The following is a 21,544-nucleotide window of genomic DNA, read 5'->3' as shown; positions in this document are numbered from 1 at the left end:
ACCTCTCCAATCCGTCCTTAAATTTGTGTACTAAAAAAATTTGTGTTACAAAACCTAATGAGTTTTTTTTATCCCGCGTGCTGTGGTGCGTGCTTGCGTAGTAACCATCAATGATTTTAGATTATGTTTTATGGATCATCGAATCAAACTAACTCAAATTTAAGTCAGTATTTTTGAAAGTAAATCAAATTTTAATCCGACTTCTTAATATCAAATGACCTAACCAATTAACAATTAATGTAAAACGAAAAGAGAACATAAATCATAAACAACAATATTTGTGCTTACTATATTACAATAATAATGCATATTTACACAGACACAACCTTCTTATAATACATTAAATAGTTGATTAACCAAGTATTTATGGAACCACTCTTCTTCCTTGCAAGTTGCAATACTAATAGTCTAATAGATACCACTTATACCCCACAGACAGTTTGGATACCTACTGCCAAAATATTTTATGGCATAGACTAACAGTTCCTGCAAATCACACTGTAATTTGACGTGTCATCATTTATACATGATTTACTTGCATATATATCTTCATTTAAACACACTTTTTGGATCATTATTGTGGGAAAATACTACCTAAATCCTTTCCTACATAATAAACACAGACTTTTAATCCTCAAGAATGAAAAGAAATGATGAAAAACAAGGATAATTGATGAAACATTGAAGAACAGCGGATGTTCAGCACAGGCTTGCTTACCCAAGCACGGTTGTGCCTTACCTAGAAGTCAACATCTATCAACAAGGTCCTTCCCCAAACATCAAGCACGGCTTGCTTACCTAGGCACTAGCGTGCTCAAGTTAGGGTAAAACCCAGTGGATGCCAAACTAACAAGACTTTACGCGTGTACAAGATAGTACAAGTAAGAGTGTGCCAAGGTTGTCAAGGGCGTGCTTCCTAACCGCAAATGGACAAGAATTCGCACAAAGGACGAAACATGTATTGATGGGAGGACAAAAAGACAAGCACGGCCATACCAAAGAAGCCGACCTGGCCTATAAAAGGCAGCACTTCACTCATCTCATTCCACATTTCTACATCAAAATATCACCTAGTTAGGCTCTATGAACGGCGTTTGGACCTTAGGATTACTCCATAAACATACGTAATAGCTATAATAAAAAGAAAAAAAGAGAAAGAAATTACTCAAGTATTTTAAAATGGCCATTCTTGGCTTGTGTTGCTTAGGTGGAGATGAAACTTGATTGAATTAAGAGTTCATTTTTAGTAAAATGATGTGTTGATGTTCTTGATAATTCTTTCTACTACTTTTTCTTTCTGGATGAAACATTTATTTCACTAATTTAGTCTTTAGTCTTGTGAATGTTCTCGGTAGAAATTGACGTCAAGTATATTAGTATACCCATGGTGTGTAAAAATGCATGCACTAGTATGGAGATCCCATGTGTAAAGGTTGATCCATTTGTAGAGTTGGAAAGGCATACAATTTGTGATTGGCCCTCGTCTGCCAAGCTTCAAAAGTGGCATGTGTTGTCTATATCCTACTATACTACGCATCAGCGTTAAGCCAACACTTGGTTATTGACGTAGCGGTCTACTCAAACAATCAATTTTAAAAACTTAAATACCTATAATAAGTACGGGTAAGTAAGGTCGTCTCTTCAGGGACTCAAGGAAAGTGCTAATTTTAATACTACTAATTTAATTATTAAACTAAGTCGGACAGACGATGTCAAGCGGTTTTTAGAAAAAGATTAATTAAAACTAAATAATTACTTAAAAAGATTTGTAAACAATATTAATTAAAAGTATTCATTCTAGGTTCGGGTTATGTGTTTCATACGTCAATCACAGATTATTTAGTATTTGGTTTTGTAATAATTGCTAGTCCTATGGTTTGATTTATGATGACAAACGATACCCTAACCGAATTGTTGACACAAATGATCCCGGACTCCACAATTGTCAAATCTATGTCTAGGACAACTAACTCAACAATAAGATTTGATGATTCTAGTTTAATGACACAAGAGCTTAAACCCTAAATGTTGATGAACAACCAAACAAACATTACACAAATCAATAATCGCAAACACAAACTTTAATCAACCAAATAATCAACTAAGCAAGACAAATTCATATAAAATTAATCAAGCTATATTCATGAAGCACAAGAATCTGATCATAACAGTATATTACACAAAACCTTAGCATAGAATGAACACACACGACTAGCCGAACATCGACATAATCGTTAAAGCACTTATCTTGATGAACATACGATCGTAGGACAAACTGAAAGCTTCGGGATGGATGAAAGTCGCCCTAGAACACCTCTTCTGCCTCTGGAAGTCGTCTATATCCGAATGGGGAGGTTAAAGGGTTTATATAAGGGAAAACCTAATTTTTAGGCCGACTTAAACATCTTCGCGTATCGGGAAAATGTCCCAGCATGCTTCTTCGCGTATCGCGAAGGAAAAATAGTCGCGGCTGATATCCTACGCGAAGTTGCCCTTCTTTGCATCTTCGCGTATCGCGAAGATGTAAAACTTCATATTTTTATTTTTTTCTTTTCTTGAATGCCTCGTTATGCGTGCACATCCAATCTCTCACTTCTCGATCTTCGTTTCAAGCCCGTAAATATCCTCGTTAAGCTCCATAGCCTCCAATGTCCTGAAACACGTAAACAATGCTTGAAGTACCAATGTTCATTCGGTTATTTACCTAAATATAACTAATTAATATATAATACTAACTAACTTTTACCCAACCATCACATCCCCATACTTATCCTTTTTCGTCCCGTAAAAGACTTTGCAATGGAATCAGAATCAAAGATCATTCTCAAAATACTTCATAGATTATCTTAATTAAGCACAAGAACACAAAAACCACGAATGCGACCAACGCCTTAATACATACCGGGAAAAATAAGGTGTGACAGTTTTATTAGTTTATATGATTAAAATGGAACCCACACCTCAAAGCCCTGAAGTCACCTAACCATGCTTAATTATAGTTTTACCGAACCAGACCACCCAAATTTTTATTTAAACCTTGAGATTAGATGATCAAAATTTTGCACACTTTGTACAATTTTTCAAGCCCATATGTAATAGCTAAGACAATCTTGGATATTTTTATCGAACCAGAACCAAAACCCAAACTTAAGTATTAAAGTCTACCAAAATGGCCATTAGATATGATTAAGGTACAATTAGGTAACCAACTAGTAAATAGCCGCCACTACATGACATACCCCCGTTATCAAGCAATACCCTAAAGTCCATCACTATACATGAGTAGGCACGAATTCATCTGTAGGGCTTACATATGACGTGTCCCGTGTGGTCCGTTTCTTACTGGTAATGAGACGCGAGCACGGGGACCCCATATGACTAACAGCGTGGATGATCAAGTCACTAGTGAATTTGTACTTTTAAAGCACTTTTTGTGATCATGTTTATTGACTTATGAAGTGACAGATAAACTGCCATTTAGCATACTCTAATGTTAAGCCTATCCAACCATTGTACTATAAACTATTCATATTAAAATATATTTTTAGTGATCAAATCTAATAGTAAGGCTTGAGTAGGGCCTAATCTTTCATTCCAGTCCTTACACGGGCTTAGCTAAACAAACAAAACCCTGAAGGCGTTTTCCCACTAAAAATCAAGCATTTAAAGTTCAATTAAGTCTACAACCAAATTATCATTTCATTCTCAAGGCTGAGCCTACCAATACATCTCAAATTATGTGTAACGTCCGAATTATAGAAATTATAAAAGTAATATTTAAATAAAGTTTGTTATTTAATCGTCATATAATAATAAGTCATAAATTAAAATGAGAGATGGTAGGCTTAAATGGATATGGACTTAAAAATAAAACATGGACTTAGTGGATTAATGGGCCTAAGGTCCATGAGCTAAGGGTATAAATACCTCTTAAACCTTCCCTAAATCCCTAGATCTCATAATTCCATACCTTTCCATTTTTACCAACACACACTCTCCCTACCTTGAAACCCGAGAACGAGATCCAAGTTGTTTTAGTGATTTCCGCATCCAAACAACAAGAAGAATCAAGATCTAGCTCGTGTCAAGATTTAAGCTCTAAAACGAGTTTCGCTAGAGGTACGTTTGTAGTGTAAAGGTGGTTCATTTGGTGTCGGTTCTCCATGAAAATTGGTAGAGCCATAGATTGGGGCCTAAAGGTTAATAAAAATATAAAATTGACGTAAAAATGTGAACTTTGAGGGTCGGATTCATTTAACTCGTTCTTAAGTTCGGCTCGTTCATGACTTGTAGATCTAACGCGAGTTTGGCTCTTTGCAAGCCTAGAATATAATATTTGAAGCTTGAATCTAACCAAGTTTATATTTTAGTTGTTAATATTAATAGAAATAAATTAATAAAAGTATTAATAATAATACTAATAATATAATAATAATAATAATAATAATAATAATAATAATTCTCGTAAACAAAAAAGAAAGAAGAAGGAAAAAGAAAGGAAAAGAGAAAGAAAAGAAAAAAGGGAAAAGGAAAGGAAAAGGAGCTCATGATGAGCAGCCAATGTGTGTATAAAAGGTTGGAAAGATAAACATTAAACATAAGACCATGTTGGTGGAGTGGTTGAGACACAATATGGGAAGCGAGAGGTCACAGGATCGAATCCTGGATCTCGCGTGAATACTTTTTTTATGCGAAATGGGTCATGCGAAAAAGTTCATGCGAAGCGAACCAGCTCATGCGAAGCGAAAAAAAAAGTTCATGCGAAGCGAACCAGCTCATGCGAAGAGAAAAAGTTCATGCGAAGTGAACCAACTCATGCAAAGCGAAAAAGTTCAAGCGAAGCAAGTCCAAGCGAAGCGAACTGAATCCAAGCGAAGCGAACTGAGTCCAAGCGAAACGAGTCCAAGCGAAGCGAACTGAGGGGTTCATGCGATGTGAACTGGGCCATTCCTAGTTAATCAAAAATAATCCAACAAAATAAACCAAACCAACCAACTTCGTTATCTCCGTATAACCCGATATAATAATGGGAGGATATGAACGCAAAATAAAGACCGTCGTTAATAAAGTTATTTCGTTAGATTTGTTAGCCCAAACAAACGAGCCTAGCCTATCAAGTACGCTAGACTAATAAATACGAATCTAATTAATTATGTTAGTACGTGGTTAATTAATGAATATATGTGTTAAACAGTTAGCCGCGCACAATTCAGGAAGAGCATTACTATAAACGGTGAACGTAACAAGATCCATGTGAGTTATAGCCCCTTTTATGTGTTATGTTTTCGGGGTTGTGTGCATACTACGATGTGTTTAGATGTATACACTTAACTTAAATGGTAAGTGTATATTAGATATATGTTTGTGTATGAATGTGAAAGTGATGGATTGATTAATTAGTATGCACGTGATGTTATATTAGTTATTGTTAAAGGAATTAGAAGGAAATGAAATGAAGTTAGAATGGTATGGTATGTTAGAGTGCACCGGGCCCTAATAATAACCGAGATATGTAGGGCACTGGACCCTTATAATATCCAAGGTAAGTAGGGACTGCACTCTGAGGAGATCCAAGGTATGAAGGATACCGGATCCTATAATTCCGAGGTATGTTGGGCACTGGACCCTTATAATATCCAAGGTAAGTGAGGACCGGATCTTTATAGTATCCGAGGTATGTTGTTAGTATGAAAGTATGAATGTATGTATGTATGTATGATTGAATGATAGACGAATGAGTAAGTATCAATACGTATCTTCGAACGGTATTGGTAAGTAAGTGGATGTAATGTACGTTAATTAACTAGAACTCACTCAGCGTAGCTGACTTTTTGTATGCACGCAGGCAAGTAGAATGAGACAAGTTGCTTGATGAGGACACGTGGCAATGTGCGTTAATTGGCATCGCTATGAAGAAGACACCGTGTCTTTTAATGTTTTATCTTTTATGGATTTATGTTATGATATTTTAAGACAAGAAGGTTATGTTATGAATGAATGAATGACTTTTATTTTCGCGAAATGTTTTAATTAACTCTGATTTTACGAATTATCTGAATGAGTAAATTCAACCAGCGAGAAAGTAGGGCACCCGAGTAGGGGGGCCTTACATTACGTGTGTTCCCGTTCTCTTTATCTCATATTATATAATAATTTTGAAAAATAACCCCCGATTTTTCTATCATTTTCCGTTATTTTGCAAAAAAGCTTAACTCAAGGAACATTAAACATTTAAATTTTTCAATTTCTCCCTCATCCCCACACTTGAGGCAAACATTGTCCTCAATGTTTAAAATGCAACTAATAAAATAGGACGGGGTTAAAATTTACTGTGACAATTTTAAAAACCGGGCCTAATGTGATAGTGGTTATTACTAAATATACACAAATACAATTACACTTTTAACACAAATACTAATAAAACAAAGAAGGTTATGAAAGCGAAATCACCTGATAGAAAAGAAAACTCTCATGTGCAACTCTCGTGCCCTCGGTGATCTCTAGGTGAACTTAACTCCTCAACTCTCAAAATAAAATCTGCAAACTCTCAAACATATAGAAGCAAGCTTCTCACAAATGTTAAAAATATAGGTCTTTTAATCCGTTTGCAAAACCGTTAATTTTATATTACCAACCAATATTAATTAAATTCATAACCAAATTTGTTAAACGAGTAAAAACGTTAAAAGACCTAACTCACTTTCGTAGGAATCATGGTTGTATTTAACGTATGCAACAAGCACTACAAGAAAACTACGTATTAGCGGCGACATATGTCGCCGCTAATAGTAGTAAAAATCGCCGCGAATAGTATTAGCGGCGACATGTCGCCGCTGATAATTTGTCGCTAATAGTCACATGTCGCCGCTGATAAGTGCCCGTCGCCGCTAATAATATCTTTCGCCGCTAATATGTAAGGTTTTAGCGGCGACCACCGTCGCCGCTAATAGTCAAATGTCGCCGTTAATAGTAGCAAGCATGCAGTCCAGCGCTGCTCTATTTTCGGTTCCTTTCCTGACCAGTTTTCCTGCATTTCACGATAATTTCCAGATTTTCAAAACAACACAAATCCAAAAAATTTCATACGCATATATCAGAAGCATAAAACATCGTCTAAGTAGTTAAACATTACAATCGTATTAAACATTACAATCGTCTAGATAAAACATCGTCCAATATACTCTCACTCTTCCTCATCCATGTCGTCTTGGTTGAATAGATCATCATGATTCCTTGATACCTTGTTCGATGAGGCCGAGGCATTATGTTGTGACATACGAGCTAGAAACTCCGGGTCGCTAAAAATTCGATGTAGTTGAGCCTATAAGTAAAAAGAATAATTAATTACTAACATGTATGGGTCAAAATTACCTAAACCAAATTACCAAGATAAAAAATATATATATATTTTTACCGGTGTAAAGAATGGCTGTGGTGTCGGCTCCTTATCACATTGATCCGCGACACTCGAAGATGTGGCTATAGAAGGTTTAGGCCCCAATACCTCTCGTACACCCGCGTCGACGACCCAACACCTTTTCAAATATTCCGACCGCATTTGAAATCGGCCCATCAGTTTCTTCAAATTCGCCTTCGCTATTAGGCTCAGTTTGCTCCTCGATCTCGCTCTTTAATTCATTCTATATTTTACAACAACACAAAAGATGATTAATATATTTGAAAAATATACTTTAATAAATATATGTGAAAAATATACTTTAATAAATACATATATATTGACGCTCCGCCACCTCACTATCAAAAGTGCCATCACGTCGACAATGAGCTTTCGTAAAAACTTGGAGCTCGTTCAGGCGCTGTATAACATTAAATATTAATATGCAAACAATAAATATATATATATATATAATTTTTGTATGTGTGTGTAAAAATATAAGTCATTACATTTTTGTAGCCATAGCTACTATAGGATGCCGTCCCCCCGTCCCCCCCGGTTTGTGTATTGCTACTTTTACAACTATTATTTTAATCAACTATTACTTTAATCAAACTCTCCCTCGGATTCTTCAGTGTCTGCCTCCAATCCCTCCGTGTCGTACTCAAAATCATCCTCGTCATTATCACTCTCGTCATCAGACAATGTATTAGCGGTAACCGTTGGCGGATTAACTTCACTTGACTTCTCACCCACAGTGACATGAGAAGACGTGTTTAACAAGTATTGAGTAAAGTCAATGGAAAGTAAACAATTAGATGAAGAATTGTTATTAACAACATCAAGATCTTCTACTAAGTCATTGTCAACATTTTGAGCATTTTCAACGCGGTAGATCTCAAATTTTTCGATGATTAACATTCTCGACAACCCATCGGTGGTTATTATTTTGGTTTCCTCGACAAGGTTCTTGAATGTAAAACACTTGTTTGACTTGCGAAGCAAATATGAGTTGATCTTCTTTGTCCCATTCGTGCTCTGTGTTGATAATGGTGATATTATTATCATGTCTAACACCCCTTCGAGTATCAAACCACTTGCACCGAAATAGGACAGTTGAATACCCATTTCCATAACACAACTCAATGATCTCTTCTACTTGACCATAGTATTTCTCATGGTTCACTCCTTCTGCTAGAACCCCAGAGTTTTGCGTTGTTCGTTCTACGTCACGACCACGCACCATAAACCGAACACCGTTGACTATGCAAGCACTGTAAGTAAAGGCATTTATTTCCGCACCCATTGAAAGAGCATACAACTCTGGGTGGAATTCAGAAGAATTTTGTACTTTCATCGAATATAACTAAATATAGAATAATGTATTACTTCATCGGGTAAATGCATAACTAAATGAAAAGGGAAATACCTAACATATTATATGGATTACCTTCTCGAGAAACCACTTCGGAAATTTAGTTTTAACGTCATCTTGGGGATGTTCATATTTGAATTCACTAAGTCAACGACAAAAATATATACCCAATAAGGAAAGAGAAAATACTTAACAGATTATAAAAAGTTAAATAGATGAGCACTTACTTCATATAGTCCCTAACTTCTTGACAGCTATCGAGGACAAACCATTCGAAATTGAGCTTCTAGTTGATAGTAAGATATTTGATCTTCTTTGCGCTAGCCGGGCGACATTTAGACTCAAACACCCACAACTTAGTTTTTTCGACAACGGCATCTTTGTTTCTGTCGGGGCGATTGAACCGAGTTTGAACACCTCGAAGATACATCAAACAAAATGATAGAGCCTCTTCAGCAACATAACCTTCAGCTATAGAACCTTCTGGCCTTGCCTTGTTTCTGACATAATGTTTTAGTTTTTTCATATACCTTTCAAACGGATACATCCATCTCATACAGACTGGACCTCCACGAAGTGCTTCATTTGGTAAATGCAAAACTAAATGAACCATAATGTCAAAAAACGCTGGAGGATATATCAACTCTAACTTGCACAATATCAAAAGAATGGCTTTCTTTGCTTTCTTCATATCATCTACCAATAGTGTTCTTGAACAAAGCTGCTTAAAGAACATGCAAAGGTCTACTTAGGCGTATAAATATCTTTGGTCAAAAACCCTCGAACACCAATCGGTAACAAGCGTTGCATGAGAATATGACAATCATGAGATTTCAACCCAGTAATGTTAGAGTTGTTATCTGTGACTCTCTTGCTGATATTAGATCCAAACCCATCCGGCAGTTTAACATCCTTTATAAATTGACAGAAAAGCTTTTGATCACCGACCATTAATGAGTATTTTGGGTGGGGCCTATAAAACTTGTTACCCTTTCGTTCCAACCATTGTGTTCTTCGAATATTTAAATTTTTCAAGTCGACTCGTGCATTTGCCGTGTCTTTGGTTTTATCGTTTATTAGAAGATTACCCAGTAAACTATCGCACACATTTTTTTCGATATGCATTACATCTAAGTTGTGCTTCAGCTGGAGAGAGGACCAATACCCAAGTTCAAAAAAATATGCTTCGTTTGTTCCAGTTTAACTCGAAATCCTCTCACTTTCTTTTAACACCTCCAAAATCGGGATGCTTGCCTGGTACACGATAAAGTAGACGACTGAGTTGATCTTCTATGTCAGCAGCACTAAATTGTTTCGGAGGGGATCTTGTCTCAGGCTTGCCGTTAAAGTCCAAACTTTTTCTCCACGCATTGTTAGCATGTAAGAATCGGCGGTGACCGACATATATGACTTTATTTGTTACATGCATTGAAGGAGTGTCTTCATTACAAGTCGGGCATGCCTTGTAGCCCTGCCCGCTCCAACCAGATAGACTACTACGAGCTGGAAAGTCGTTTATGGTCCATAATAGCACCGCCTTCATTGTGAAGAATGTGTTTGTCGCCGCGTCTTTAGTACGTACGCATTCTTGCCACAAATGCTTAAGCTCACACACCAAGGGCTTAAGGAAAACGTCCATGTCCTTTCCGGGTGATTTAGGGCCAGGAATTAGCAAGGATAACATGAATGAGGACTCTTTCATGCATAGCCATGGAGGCAAATTGTATGTGGTGAGTACAACTGGCCACGTGCTATGAGCCAAAGACATGTTACCAAACGGATTGAAGCCGTCAGATGCAAGCCCTAGGCGAACATTTCGGGGTTCCCTTGAGAAATTAAGGTACTTTTTATCAAATTCTTTCCATGAAGATCCATCGACAGGATGACGCATCGTACCATCTTCTGATCGCCCGGTACTGTGCCATATCATTTCTTAGTCTGGGAGTCAAAGGAAAGTATCGTAACACCTTGTGAGGTACCTTTTTGCCCTTTGATTTTGTATCAACCCACCGACTCTCGTTACAAACAGGACAATTCTGCAACGATTGGTCTTCTGCCTAGAAGAGAGCATAGTCATTTTTGCACACATCTATCGACTCATACCCCAAGCCAATCTTCTTTAATGTCTTTTTCGCTTCATAATGCGAAGCGGGAATCTTGTTGCCTTCTGGATGTGAAGATTGCAACAGCTCGAATAGCTCATCAAGCGAACTATTAGTCCATTTTTTTTTCACCTTTATATGCATAAGCTTTGCTAAAAAGTCGAGGGAAGAAAACTTGGTACAACCAGGATATAATTCTAATTGGGCTTCCTTTAACAGCTCTTCAAAATCATCACGGACATCGCTACTGTCTAAACCCCGAGTCCCTATCATCAACATTGGTATCCTCTTCCCTACACTCATTCATAACGTCTTCGATAACGTCGGCTATATCGTTAGTCGGCGTAATCTCGTCTACAATCACAACTGGATGAATTAAACTTTCGCCATTAGATCCACTCAGTGTACGTCCGACAAAATCCATATGCACGCATATGACCTTTCATAGTTTTGTAAGGTATTACTAAAGAATTCTGACATTTTGAACACGCACATCTTACAAAGCCTCTGCTATCAACTTGGTTTTTGCACATCTCGATAAAAGACTGGAGTCCTTGCTGATACTCAGTTGATCTAATGCTTGGATTGGAAATCCAATTTTTATCGGCGGACATGATCATACAACTGAAACATAATTTAGGGTTTCTTGCTACGGGAAAATATTAGAAGATTGTTTGGATGGCCGATTAAGTATTTACAAGGGTAGGCTGCTAAACCCACCTTTTGAATACTTTATCTCATATATGAACATGTATTACACGATTGTTTGTTTAAGAAAAATTCGGCAGCATTTCCCCTTAGCTCCCAAGTACATATACATATACATATATATATATATATATATATATATATATATATATATATATATCAAAAGGAAAATGACAACCGAATCTTTCTTAAATCAACAATCATGTAATACACATTCACATCCTAAATGAGATAAAGTATTCAAAAGGCAGTCCCAAAAAGGGGAAAACCCAAAATTGATTTCTAAATCAATTTTGGGCGGGTATTCTAAGTTCGTGGTCACGATGATTAAAATGAGTGGAAAAGATGTAAACAAAGATAAAATGAATATCAATTTCGTAACAACGAAACTTGACTATAGAGTCGTAACCACATAAACTAGCTTGTCTGTATAATGAAATTTATATTCGAATTGTTAATATGTTATATCTATATACACTTCTTTGTATTAGATATAACAGATTTATATTTTATAGTAGTTTAGTGTATTTAGAACTAGGATTAACGCGTATTTGAGTTAGCTACCGTTATATATAAAGCAATTCAATGAGCTGGGTATGAGTTATCTTTGAGTTAACTAACGGGTTTTAAATACCATTCAGCAATTTTCAATATAATACCACCATTCAATACAATATAATAACACAAATTCAACCCCAATTATCAAAATTCAGCCTCAATAACGCCAATTTTCAATAATACCATTCAGCGATTCACACAAATTTAGCCCCAATTCGCACCACCATTCAGCAATCTTAAGCAATTTTCTAACAATTTTCAGGCAATTTCAACATATAGGCGTTATTTACATAAATATATAGCTAATATATACATAAATAAAACATATATATAATATATAAACGGTATACAAATACATATAATTTTATCTGCATATAGCAATTGATAAACTTAATAAATATATAGCTAATATACATAAATAAAGAATATATATCTTACGGTTGTTGAGACGAAGACGGTAGCGTCGGATCGAGTGGTGGCCGGTGTCGGAGGAGCAGCACAGACGGAGACGGTAGTGGTGGTCGATGTCGAAGGAGCAGCACAGACAGGTGGCCGGTGTCGGAGGAGCAGCACAGACGGGTGGCCGGTGTCGGAGGAGCAGCACAGATGGAGACGGTAGTGGTGGCCGGTGTCGGAGGAGAAGCACCTAACATATACAACCCATGGTGAAGATAAAAGTGAGTGGACTGATGCCGGAGATAAAAGTGCGAAAAGATGAAGACATACCACGGCGAAGCCCGCGACGGAAGCCCGACAACTGTTTGGGTGACGGAGAAGGAAGCAGACGACTGTTTGGGAGGCTAGATCGAGATGAATTGTGATGGAGAAAAGGGAGGGAAAGCAGATGTAATTCCCGGGTATTGCCAAACACTTATTAGCGGCGACGGCGCTGAAAGAAAACCCTAGCCGTAGGATCAAATCACCTATCAACGGCCCAGATTATTTCTTAAAATAAAAACGCGGATCACGGGAATGTCGCCGCTAAAGGCCCTGTTGCCGCTAATGCTTAATTTTTTTGTAGTGAAGCCCTTTAAACCCCCCGGTAGCCCGGGTGGACGAGTATGGTCTCGTGAGGGTTTATAGTGAACTACACCCACAAAGTTCAAATACAACAAAAATATACATGTACCTGAATACAAGGCCGGGTTGCCTCCCGGTTAGCGCTAAGTTTTTGTTAAGGTCTTCAGCCAGACCGTTACCTGATTTATTGGTTATGGTGGTCTAATGGAGTGCTTACCTTCCTCCACCTCGTTCTTGTTACTCCTCCAACATAATGGTAAATTGTCCATGACACTCCACCTCCAACATAGTGGCTTCCTCACTTTCTCCTTCTTTGGCGGTTTTTTCTTACTTGCTTTGTCCGTCTCATTATGGACCACCTTTTTTCTTGCATGTTTGAAATCATCACCTGACTTTGCCACCTCTGCAACACGTATCTCTACCGCATTTAGCTCCTTTTTTTCTCTTTCCCGCTTCGACCTATCAAACACAAAACTTTCTTCTTTGGTGTCATCCTCACTTACATGAGGAAGACACGTGTTAGTAGCACTTGACCTAGAAGATTTATTTTCACAAGAATAATCAAATGAATTTGAAAAAATATGCAAAACTAACTTACGATTACCAAAGGTCATGCATACTGTTCCGTCTCGGCAATTGATTTGAGCATTTGATGTTGCCAAAAACGGTCTCCCTAATATCACTCTCGGCTCTTCTTCATTCTCTACCGGTTCATAATCCAAAATAAGAAAATCTTCAGGATAGTAAAAATCACCAACCTTTAGTAGCACTTGAGGAAGACACGTGTTAGTAGCACTTGACCTAGAAGATTTATTTTCACAAGAATAATCAAATGAATTTGAAAAAATATGCAAAACTAACTTACGATTACCAAAGGTCATGCATACTGTTCCGTCTCGGCAATTGATTTGAGCATTTGATGTTGCCAAAAACGGTCTCCCTAATATCACTCTCGGCTCTTCTTCATTCTCTACCGGTTCATAATCCAAAATAAGAAAATCTTCAGGATAGTAAAAATCACCAACCTTTACTGCAACTCCAACCAACTTCCCTCGGGGCCGTCTTCGAGTGAAATCAGCTAACACTAATGTGGTGTCAACTTCTTGTAAAGGTCCAAACTCAAACCGGTCATAAACACTGCCCGGTAGAACACTTACACTCGCCCCATAATCAACTAACGCCATGGTGGTCTTGAACTCGCCAATTTGAATGGGGATAAGTGGTGCCCCTGTTTCTAATTCTTCAACTGTGTCGTTCACCCCATGATCTTCAATGGTGATTGCACTCACGTGTACGTTTTTACCATTTAATGAACTGCTACTCTGATGGCTCGGATTCTTCAATGTGTCACTCGATAGCTTCTTCGGATCTTTCTTTAATGTGGCCATCTCCTCAGCCAATTGACTCATTTGCTTATCTCTTGCGGTGTTTGCCTTTTTCTTGAATCTCCATTCTTCGGCACAAATATTTCAAAAGTGTCAGAATTTCCGAATCTTGCGAAGAACTTTGACCTTGATCCGCCCCTTGACTTTACTGACCCTGCTGATAACTTTTCTGATAACTCTTGTTATACCCCCCAGACTCCTTTTGATTATACCCGCCTTTACCGCTACCCCTCTCGTTCCCATATTTCCGCTGATTTGACTGATAATTTGCTTTTTGAGAATTACCTTGAAAATTCGGGTTTTGTTGCGTGTTCGGGTTTCCATAACTGAAGTTGGGATGGTTTCGGAGGCCCGGGTGATACGTGTTTGAATTCATATTATTGTTGTTGTACCTCTTCTCACCCTGGAAAAAAGTTCACCTCCTCTTCTTCCTTCTCTTCGTCCTCCATCACAACTCCACATGTCGCCACTACATGGCCTATTTCCACCACATCCCTCACAAACTGGATACGCCTTTCCTGACTTGCCTTTATCTTTCACTCCCACACCCATCAATTGATCCAATTTTCTCTCCAACCTAGCCATACGATCATCCGACTTACCACTATCCACTGCTTTCACAACCGCCCTTTTTACCATGCGATTCGACTGAGCTTGCCTTTTCGAGTTCATTGCATGTCGCTCTAGGTGTTGCCAATCTACATTCTTATCATTAGTCAAAAACGACCCATTCGTGGTCGACTGAAGATCACGCACATCGTCACTCGACAATCCGTCATGAAAAGCTTTAATCAACTCCCATAACGCAATCCCGTGATGCAGACAAGTTCTCAACAACCTCTTGAATCTAGTAAATGCCTCATGAAAAGTCTCACCCGACCCTTGCTGAAAGTTTCTAATGGAGGTTAGGGCCTCAGATGTTCTTTGTGGTGTGTAGTACTTGTCTAAGAATTGCTGAGCCAGGTCTTGCCACATATAGATACTTGCTAACGGTAAGGATAAGAACCACTGCTTTGCTAGATCTTTAAGGCTGAACTGGAATACAACTAGCTTGACTTCATCAGCAGTAAATCCTTGACTCGAGATGGTGGCACAAATCGCATTAAACTCGCTCAAGTGCAAGTACGGTTCTTCTGATGCTTTCCCATGAAAAGTAGGCATCCCGGTCAGGTTGCTTTGCCTCACTAAAAACGTTCTTCCTTCTCTAACCGGAATCACAATGGGAAGCGGGTTCGTGGCCACTTGTGGAATGAAGTGGCTTTGAACCCCCCGAACAGGCGGTGGAACGAATGCCCTCGGGACTCCATCGTTAAATTCATACTCGGGAAACTGTGGCTCGGGAATCTCTTGTCGTCTTCTTTCTCGACGGTTTCTTGGTTGTTGAACGGGAGGGGGTTGTTGTTGTGGTCTTCTATAATACGGACCCCCCCCCCCCCCGATCATCCTCCATCTCTTCTTCATCCTCAAACTCATCAAAATCGTCAAATCCCCTCCGCCGATCATACTCGAACTCGACTCTATTGTGCGGTGGTTCAGACCTGATTGAACGATCATCTCTCATTTGATATCTTCTTTGAACTCTCGGGTTTCGGTTTTGGTGAATGGGTGGGTTGAATGGTGGTAGGTCATGGATTGGTGGGTTTTGTGGAATGTTTTGTGGGATATTTTGTGGGATATTTTGTGGAATAGGTTGTTCTTGATTGTGCGGCGGGTTAAGGTCATCAGGTTGAAATAGGTGGAACCAGGTAGGTGTTATCTTCTTGATGATTCATGTCTTCTTCTTTCGGTCTTGAAGTTTCACCCCTTTTTTGGTTTGCTCGGTTTCTTCTCGCGGCTTTCTCAATCTCGGGATCAAACTGCAACACCTCCTTGTCTCGAGCAAACCTCGTATGCATCAATCCTGAAAGATTAACTACACACCACAAACAAGCACAACCAGCGTAAAATCAACGAAGAAAAGAAATTAAACTAAACTAAACTAGCACTAAGCGCGTTGAGTCCCCGGCAACGGCGCCATTTTGACGTAGGCTGTCGCGGTCTACTCAAACAATCAATTTTAAAGACTTAAATACCTATAATAAGTACGGGTAAGTAAGGTCGCCTCCTCAAGGACTCAAGGAAAGTGCTAATTTTAATACTACTAATTTAATTATTAAACTAAGTCAGACAGATGATGTCAAGCGGTTTTTAGAAAAAGATTAATTAAAACTAAATAATTACTTAAAAAGATTTGTAAACAACATTAATTAAAAGTATTCATTCTAGGTTTGGGTTATGTGTTCCATACGTCAATCACAGATTCTCTAGTCTTTGGTTTTGTAATAATTGCTAGTCCTATGGTTTGATTTATGATGACAAACGATACCCTAAACGAATTGTTGACACAAATGAACCCGGACTCCACAATTGTCAAATCTATGTCTAGGACAACTAACTCAATGATAAGGTTTGATAATTCTAGTTCAATGACACAAGAGCTTAAACCCTAAATGTTGATGAACAACCAAACAAACGTTACACAAATCAATAATCGCAAACACAAACTTTAATCACCCAAATAATCAACTAAGCAAGACAAATTCATATAAAATTAATCAAGGTATATTCATGAAGCACAAGAATCTGATCATAACAGTATATTACACAAAACCTTAGCCTAGAACGAACACACACGACTAGCCGGACATCGACATAATCGTTAAAGCACTTATCTTGATGAACATACGATCGTAGGATAAACCGGAAGCTTCGGGATGGATGAAAGTCGCCCTAGAACACCTCTTCTGCCTCTGGAAGTCGTCTATATCCGAATGGGGAGGTTAAAGGGTTTATATAAGGCAAAACCTAATTTTTAGGCCGACTTAAACATCTTCGCGTATCGCGAAGATGGACAGCATGCTTCTTCGCGTATCGCGAAGGACAAAATAGTCGCGGCCGACATCCTGCAACTTCGCGTATCGCAAAGTTGCCCTTCTTTGCATCTTCGCGTATCGCGAAGATGTAAAACTTCAGATTTTCATTTTTTTTCTTTTCTTGAATGCCTCGTTATGCGTGCACGTCCAATCTCTCACTTCTCGATCTTCGTTCCAAGCCCGTAAATATCCTCAGTAAGCTCCATAGCCTCCAATGTCCTGAAACACGTGAACAATGTTTGAAGTACCAATGTTCATTCGATTATTTACCTAAATATAACTAATTAATATATAATACTAACTAACTTTTACCCAATCATCAGTTATCCGACATCGCCTGCACGATCTATATGCTAGGCTTTAGCTCGAACCAAGAGTTGGTAAACTCACGTTAGGAAGTATATGGTCTATATGTATGTATCTCCTAATATTATAATACCGCACATTTTATTAAGATTAGTCATCATTTACAAATATTTCAAACAAGGGTTAAACGACCTCGTAAGTAGCGACAGCCAGTGTTTTATCAAGTTTACTATAAATAAAAAACAACCTTTTGGTGGTTTCTTCAATAAGCTTCCCAAAAAGTTGGGTGTGGATCGTTTCCTCGGAACAGAAGCACCTCCATAATAACCTCAAGAAGATAATTCGTTAACAAAGTTACTTGGAACACGTAATACGCTTTCCACATCACTAAACTAATCATGTCTTGGCATTCTCTACATATACTTTTCTATTAATATCTATTTTCCACGTTTTTATTTTATCTTGCAGATCTCACAAATCAACTAAGCAATTAATTTTCAACTAAAAGTTGAGTACTAAAACTCGGGTCTTTTGGGTTTGATACTTTGTTGTTACGTAAGCCATACTATATATGATAAGTCTACTTAAGTACCTATTGTATGCATTTAGCTAAACGTAATTATCATTTTTATAAATTTAAAATATTATTTAAACGTGCACTATAATAAAACACAACATACCTCAAGTCCCAGATCGATAATCAACACGAATAAAACGACTAACTCTCGTTTATACCAATCAGAAAATATAACTCAAAAAACTGATTACAAACCCTCAAACCCTAACTCGGTTTGACTCTTGATGAACCCTAACTCAGTTGCATCAACTTCATACTCTATAATGTCTAATCATAACTCGGCTTATATAGACTAACCAAACTTGCTAGTCAAGACATTACCGAATATAATAAACCCTAATAATTCTTGGGTTGGGCTTTACACTTAGGCCAAACAACAATTGTGCCAACAACACCAGGATTAAACAACTAGAATTTATTATTATTGCTTCCTATTAGTACCTTATGTTGACCCTTTTTTGAACACTGAAAACTGAAAATCAAATGCAAAATTGAACATGTGAGTGTCCTTATGTTAGAGAAGTGTCATTTCCATTATCTGTAGAAGAGTCCTATGCAAAATTGAAATACACTCCATGAGATGGGTCCTGCACCCCTGCTCATATCTATTACGGTCATAACCACTTCGAAGTTTTTTGTGTCGATATGAGATAGTGTCTAGCGTCTTAATCTTAACCACAACAGACAAACCAATTTTCCCAATTAATAATTTAAATCTAAGGTGGTAAACGAGCAACTGGCGAATCAAGACAAAGAAGATTTGGGTTAGGCCATGGCTGCAAATTGACGGTTGCATAGTCCTTCATTATGCCATCTGCATCTTGCCCAGCCAAGGTACAGGTGATGTCCCCTTAGATTATACCGATCACACAACGTTTATACCAAGAAGCTATTATCACCAAAATTAATGGAATTAAGACCCTTCAAAAAGAAAGAATTACGATAACTCAATAATGTAAGCAGTTGAGGATTCTTTACCTTGTCTCAAAGTTGTTTTAGTTTTACCACATGAAAATGAAAACAACAGCCAAAAGCTAATTCATATAAGCTAATTTTCATAGGTAAAAGATCATTTGGACCTTTTTATCAAGTTAGTTGGATCTTTATTTATTCTAATGTTGTTCAGCAGCAGCAGCAACAACAACAACTTGTAGCGGTGATGATAGCAGCTCTACGTTATGGTAGTATGGGCGGATGGTGTACTTTATGTTTTTATGCTTATTATGGGATGTTTGTTTAGACATTTTTATTTCCTACTTTGTTTGTTTGTGACTTGATGGTTTCATGGGCTATTTATTTACCCGAGCCATTTTCAGTATTATTATCTTGTTTTATTATTGGTTGTGTGCGGTTTTAATTATTTAGGAAGCACGACGGGAAAGCAGACGAAAAATAGGGGACGCCCTGTCAAAATTTCGTTTAGCCAGTAGGTAAGTTGCTTTCCTTATTACTATCCATCCATACCTCATTTTAATTCTTTATGAATCTTATCACATTGAGAGCAATGTGAGATTCAAGTACGGTGAGGGGAATTACTTGGCCATTGTCTTGTCTAACTAATTGGTGAAAAAGCTCTAAATTTTAAATTTTTGTAGCAAGCAATACCATTAGCTACATACAATTTTGACAAAACCAAATGCCAACTCCGAGACAAGCTTTTTGCAAAATAATCAACTAAAAATCAACCATAACTTAAATGTGAAAAAGTGAAAAGTAGTTTTGTAATATTAAGAAAAACTTTATGCAAAATATGACGTTTATATCCGATACTTCCGTTACTGTGAGTTAAGCCCCATGCTATACACAAATACTCATACTTTTGCGGATCATTGAGTGAGTCATATGTTTCATGTGATTTAGAACTTGTCTTGAGTATCCTTTTCGAGACCATACGAAACGTTGCATAAAAAGGTAATATATTCCCAAACCAAAACACCACATAAACCCAAAATCTTATCCTACCACTTTATCTCTTTTACCGGCAACAATCGGCACTGGTCTTTTACCGGCAAACCCTAAATAAATAGAACGCATTCTTTCGATTTCAACTTTCCTTGCTGCATACATTTTGCAAAACCTAGGTTGCATCCAGAACTTAGGGAGAAAATTTTTCTCTTTAGCAATGAGGTGACGTAAAAGTGCGTCAGTATAAGCGCCATTTTGTGGGATTTCCAAAAGTGCGGTGAAAACAAGAGCAAAAAGGTATGAACAATGTATGGGCTGATGAAACTGGTCCCACAAAGGAAGATGTGGAGTAAGTCAATTCCAATACGAATATACCGAACTAAGTAAGGTGGGGGGCAATTAGGCTCAAAGTCAAATGATCCATTAGAGTTGGAAGCTATGTTCAGAACAGGATTGAAGAAGAGCTGATCCACATCTTGGAGAAAACCGGTCTTGAAGATCTGACTTTAAAAGAGTCATTAGGCTTGTAGTTACTTCAAAAAAAAAAAGCTAGAATCACTGCACCAATTGGGTGATGAAGAAGGGGAAAGATTATTGAAGATACTTTAAAGCTCCCGAAGATGTTAGAAGCTTGTATATAATCCACTTTACCCTTTTAAACCACAAACCTTGAATCCCACAAAAACACCAAATCACCATCTCCCTACAAACACCAACTTATTACCTTCTAATTTATGCAACCCTTCACAAAGGTGGAGAATTGAACTCTCAACAAGCTTATTTATCACATGTTACGTTCTGACTAAGAGTGTTCATATTATGCATATAACATGACATTTATGATCAGATATAAAGCCGAGTGTGTGTGAACATTGTGAGAACATAATGTTTTGCATAAAAAGAAGCTCATAAAAACAAACCGTCTTTTCATATACAACTACATATATTCTCAAGATTTTAAGTTTGTTGTTTTGCTCCTGTTTTTCCCAGAACTCTTTGAGGATGTTTTTAGCTTTGGTCTTGCCTTGCTATTTTAGAGAATTTATATGTTTAGCTTGTTTGAGGACAAGCAAGGTTCAAGTGTAGGGATGCTTGATGTATATAAAAATATACATCTTTTACGCATCAAATAATCTTCAAAATACCATATTTTATTATATTATCAAGTTCAAATAGCTACTTATTATGTTATTTTCTATTTTTAGTTTATTCCAGCCTCAACATGAAGAAACGAGAGGATCCACAAAGAAAATTAAACTTTGGTACCGATTCGATACCGACGGTACCAAATCGGTACTGG

General features: G+C 37.6%; 1 pseudogene across 1 annotated transcript in view; it reads left to right on the top strand.

The window, feature by feature from the left end:
- Positions 1 to 21,544, top strand: part of LOC143594419 (delta(7)-sterol-C5(6)-desaturase-like) — a 63,577-nt pseudogene that overhangs the window by 4,049 nt on the left and 37,984 nt on the right. The window lies entirely within an intron of this gene.

Source organism: Bidens hawaiensis, unplaced genomic scaffold, assembly GCF_021521415.1.
Source record: "Bidens hawaiensis isolate Kalapana, Puna unplaced genomic scaffold, B.hawaiensis_p1.1 tig00043605_1, whole genome shotgun sequence".
Lineage (NCBI taxonomy): Eukaryota > Viridiplantae > Streptophyta > Magnoliopsida > Asterales > Asteraceae > Bidens > Bidens hawaiensis.
The sequence above is the reverse complement of the archived record's forward strand: the minus strand, read 5'-3'. Positions and strand labels throughout refer to the sequence as shown.